A 6,000-nucleotide genomic window follows, 5' to 3' on the forward strand; every position below is an offset into this window, starting at 1 on the left:
AATTGTTACTCTCCTTAGGTATTAAATTATATATGTATTGTAAATTTAAAACAAACAAATTCCTTCAAGACACTAATTTCCAAACAAACAGTAGCATCTCAAATATATATATATATATATATATATATATATATATATATATATATATATAAAAAGAGAAAGTAAAAAACAAGAGCATGTAGAATACACCCAAAAATATTCATCAGTACACTCAAATAGTGATATATATAAAGAGAAAGTAAGAAACAAGAGCATGTAGAATACACCCAAAAATATTCATCAGTACATCCAAATAGTGTTACTCTACACTCCAAAACCTGTTCTGTGCTATTGAATCTCTGAACTGATAATTCATAACATGTCCATGATATTGGTTGGAATTTGATTGAACTACTGATCTGCCATAAAAAAAGGTTCAACTGCGAAAAAATAAACTCACATATTAGCAAAACTATTAAAAATAATAAACTCAATTACACACCGTGTGAAAAGAACATCACTTTTACCTCGCTTAGAGCTTTTGTTTTCTTTTTCTTTGAAGTATTTGCAATATGTTTTTCCATCTTTGAACCTAGTCTATTTTTGGGACTTCCTCTTGTTCTCACCCATGGAGGGCTTTGAAGCTCGTTAATAGCTTTCAAGTTAGCAACTTCATGAGATAACAAACATTTTTCGTTGCTTTTGGCTTTGTGTTCTTGCATCTTAACCATGGCATTATCGTAAGCGCGGTACAGAATCGTAGTGAGCTCCTCAGATTTTGATACAAATTCACATATATTCTGCGAACGAAACACCAATTCGTCAATTCATCAAATTCATATATGACGGTCTTCGAAACGCTCTGTAAAAACCACCTAAATCAGAACTAGGATACACCCAAAAACTTGCAATGTAGACCTCTGCTGTAGAATTAAAAAAATACCCGAAAGCCATTTGTTTTTCCCAAGACTATACTTCATCAGAAAATCATTCCAATTCCTATCGAATGATTCTTTCATAAGAGAGTTCCAAATAACATGGCTCATCTCTTGTTCAATTTTTTGCTGTCTCTTATAGCCGTTTAATTTTCTTGGAATCTTCTTCATGATGTGCCAAATACACCACCAGTGAATTGATATCGGCATGCAAGCCTCGATGGCCCTTTGCATCGATGCGCATTGATCGGTGAGAATGTCTTTCGGAGTATTTCCTCCCATGTAATGAAGCCAACATTCGAATAACCATTTGAATGATTGAGTATCCTCATTTTTCATCAAAGCGCATCTGAGAAGTGTTGACTGACCGTGGTGATTCACCCTGACAAAAGAACCAAATATCAGATTATATCTGAATATGATGAAACAGAAAACAAAATAGTTAAATTCGCTAAAATAATCTCTCTCTACACCCAAAAACATGCAATGTACACCTCTGCTGTAGAACTGAATATTACCTGTTTGAATTGTAGGTGGTATCGAATGAAATAACATCTCCGAAATACTCACAGGCAGCCCTGCTTCTTGCGTCTGCCCAAAAAGAAATCTTAATCGACTGATCGACCTCGAGTTCGAGCTCGAAAAAGAAATTCTGATTCTTCTCTTTCATTCTTAATAAGTATTTCTCGAATTCTTTTGCATCCTCTAGTTCCAAAACATTCCGCACTTCTCTCGTGATGTAATTTTTCACGTCTTTTTCAATAAAATTTAACTCGCAGTGACCCCCAGCTGCTGTGACAAATGATTGGTATGTTTTGGTTGGTCTGATTCCGGTTTTCTCGTTATTCTTTATTGTACGACACACGGACATGCTTAGTTCCATGTGCTGTTTAAGCATCTCTACTTTATTTGAACAGCAGGGATGTGAATGATGAAACACGATCTTCGAAATGATCCAAATACCAATGTCCTTCAATATGTGTATATAAATTCTTGCAGGACAATTTAAACCAGCTGAGGGATTTGTCTTCTCGGTCGGAGATATTTTTTATTTCTATTTTCCCTCTCTGCTACATGTAATCAATTGGTTCTTAATTTCATTATCCTTCTTATTTGTGCTCCGAACTCTTGTAGAAAAACTTGCAGCTTTCGAATAATATTTGTAGAATTTTGCAGCATCTTCAAGCATCTTAAAATGTCACCCCAACCTTTGGAACAAACTCCTTATCAACATCACACATAAACTGCAAAATACACACAAAAAAGTCCACAATACACCATATTAAAAGTAGGATAAACTATAGAATGTAACAACAACTATTCAATAAGCATCAAACAGAAACGTTTCAATTGTAAACTCTTAAACTATGAACAAACTACATTGTCTAGATTCAAACCACACCTCACTACTTGATTTGAGTCAAAACAATAATATAATTCACCATCGTTCAATTGACAAGTCAGAACCTGTAAATACTCCCAAAATCTCCTTTATTACACCCAAATATGTCTGATTTATCCCAAAAAATATGATATAAAATGGACAGTAATGGGCAGAAATTTTCATCAGAATAACTACATTACATTCAATTCAAACAATCAACAATGAACAGCAATTTTCACAAGAAAGGTTCACAATATTATTCACCTAGATAATCATAAACTACTAACGAAAATATTAATTAGAATTCAACCATACCTCGGGCACTTCATTCGATTCAAAACAATAATCCACTTCGCTCTGGTCTAGCTGACAATCTGAACTTGAGTCATTTATTATCTTCAAAACAATTTCGGAGCTTAATTTCAAAAACGAATGTAGAGAACAAAGGAAATCGAAAAAAAAAAGAGAACACAGAGAAAAACTAACGAAAATGATGAAAGATGACGTAGAGAGAATGCACGAAAACAAATAAAGAAAAAAGCAGACAAATTCAAAAAAAGAAACGAAATCCTTTTGAAAAAGGAAGTTATATATTCGCGCGTTGATTAAAATCTGTTAAACTAAGAGGCGCGTGGAATGGGCGTGGGTAGACGCGCGTGTGAGGGTAGTTTAGAGAAAAAAGATTTATATGGTCTTGTATGATAAAATAGCTTGTATATAAAGAATAATTGTAAAATTAAATAATTATATTTGTTTATTTGTGGATTAGCGGGTTTTAAGAATTGTTATAAGAAGATATTTTTAACAAAAACTATGTTCAAGCTCAAAAGTTATCATTGTCTTATGAATCTATTCAAACATCGACATATAATTAAATGCGAAATTCCAACACTCATATTTCAATTTCGTAAAAGTTCCATTCTTTATAAATAGACATAATATTCAATATAAATAGCAAGGGATCAATCATCCCAAACTCATCAACTACGGCCAATGGCCCAATATACAATTAAATCTCGGTCTCCGACCCAACAAAACTCATCACCACTACTTAAAACAGAAATCAGTCACAAGCACAAACAAATACAAGGCAAACACACTTAAAGAACAGTTACAGCAAATATAACAGTTACCAGTTAAGCAGAACTTATCAGATAGGCAAACCAAAATAATTTAAGCACACCCAAACAATGGCAAACAAATGCAGTATGATGCATGCCTGTCCTATTAGCCATGAGCTCACGTGTCGGTTATTTTGCTAGAACCTGACACATCTAGTAGCTAACCCGGATATCATCCTCTTGAAAACCGGTGGGCGGTACACGACCACAAATCTCGCAAGATCTTCAATTGGAAAACAACGCACACATGTGGGCGATAAACCACCATGAATCCCACACAACATTCTTTCTATAAACATGTGGGCGGTACACCACCACGAACCCCACATAACATCCTCTTTTAGAAACATGTGGGCGGTACACCACCACGAACCCCACATACATTTCGACACTGGGCAAGCGGTAAACCACCACGAACCTTGCTAGGTCAGAGCTCAAAACATAATTCTTTTATTAATAAATCAAACTTAAAGCATAGCTCTTATGTAATAAACCGAAATCAAATAATATGATTCTTAAATCAAATTTTCTTTTTAAGTAGTGCTTCAAACAAAGTCTCGGAGTTTCATAAAATTTCGTAAGCACCTCCCCTAAAATTCAGACTTTGTCACCCTTTTCGGGTCCCAACCAAACCATTCTGCAACCCCTTCCACGGGTTCAAAACCAAATCAGTTTAAAATCAGACAAAATTCAAAGATTCAGATCATTCTCATATTTCAAGAAAACAGATTCAAACTCAATTTATTTTCAATGAACCAAACTCGTTTCCAAAACTTTAAAGAAATAATGCAGCAACCATATATTTAACAAAATCAAACCACAATCCAATCAAACAACAATCATATTCATCTTAAAATAGCCCAACAATACATAAGACTTATACAATCACTAAGGATGCGTTTGTTTTCAGGGACAGGACACTGAGACAGGGACACGGAGACACAAATCGTATTTGACAGATGAGACATGGACAAAAACATTGTGTTCAATTAGTGTATTTTGTGTCCATCCTGACAAGAAGGATACAGAGATACTAACAAGGAACACAACTAATTTTTATTTTTTCTTTCATTATTCTTGTTAATTTTTTATAATTATATTTTTTATTATTATATTTTTGTTCTCAAATTTTTTAAATGGAAAAAATGAGAATAAATTGGATTTTCATAATTTGTTCTAGTTTATCGCCAAACAGAATACATGAACACAAAATTTTGTGTCTCTGTTCTTTGTGTCTTGTTCTCAATGTCTTGTCTTGTCCTCTTCTCAGAAACAAACGCAGCCTAAAAGCACATTTATCACATTAATATCCATTTATAACAATTCCAAATTATAAAATTGAATTTTTGAAAAAGTCCCTACCTCGATTGCGATTTAACCACGGGACCGAAATTCTTTTCTCACAGTCCGCAACACTAGCCACAACTTGAGATGCGATATAAAATAACCAAAACTCACCCCAAAAGTAATAACGCCACAAATTTCTCAATAACTTAAAGCAGAAAAGTGATTTAACTAGTTTTCGAGGTAAATCAATTTACTGAAATCGAGGATAAGTGGGGGAACGAAACCACAATGGCTCCAACGAGCTACAGTAGCGATCAGAACTCCGGTGACGGCGGCTGTAACAACATACAACGACACTAAAGCTCCCGGAATCTCAAAAGGATGTAAGCCAAACTCAACCCTTACCGGCAACGTTTTCGACGACGACAGCGGCATTCCCTGGCGGTAGAAGCAGCGGTGGCTGGGCGGGGGTCTCTCTCTCTCTCTCTCTCTCTCTCTCTCTCTCTCTACCATGGGTGACGGCTACTCTGACTCCATGACGAGGACGACGATGGTGCGGGTACAGCAGCGGCGGCGACGGCCTTCACGGCGAAGGTGACAAGGGCACGGCGGTTCCAGGCTTTAGCATCGGCAGAAAATGGCGATGAAGGTGGCTGGTTCCAGCGACGGTGGCAGGTCGCGACGAGGACGACGTCGACAATCCAGCACGCGCACACAACTTCTCTCTCGACGGTACAGCAATGACGGGCGAGACGTGATGGCGTGGAATGTTGGCGACAGCTCGAACAACGACGGCGAGCTAAACGACGGTGGCTCCCTCTCTTCTTCCCTTCTCCCCCGTTGCAGCTCCCTCAACCTCAGCGCCCTCTCCCTCTCGGATCTCCCCCTTTCCCCCTTTTCCTTTCTTTTTTTTCTTTGTTTCTTTTCTTTCGAGAGTATGGTGAGGGGGAATGAGTAGTAACTAGGGTTAGGATAGATTAGGTTAAGTTAGGGATAGTGGGTTAGTTTAGATATTTTATTTATTTATTTATTTATTTATTAAAATAGGGGTAGTAATGTAATTTTTGTAAAATAAATAAAAAGTAGAATAATAATTACTTCACCTAGATTATTGATAAAGTATCCATCTTTAAAAATACTTTTTAATTACCAATCTTTAAATTATTTTTCAGTTAAATACCAAATTGATAAAAATTGGAAATAAGTAAATTAATTCTCTTTTATTTATAAAATAAGATTAAAAATATTAAAATTAAGACATATAAAATACTCATTATTTTAAATTATAAAAAAT

Source organism: Arachis stenosperma, chromosome 10, assembly GCF_014773155.1.
Source record: "Arachis stenosperma cultivar V10309 chromosome 10, arast.V10309.gnm1.PFL2, whole genome shotgun sequence".
Classification (NCBI taxonomy): domain Eukaryota; kingdom Viridiplantae; phylum Streptophyta; class Magnoliopsida; order Fabales; family Fabaceae; genus Arachis; species Arachis stenosperma.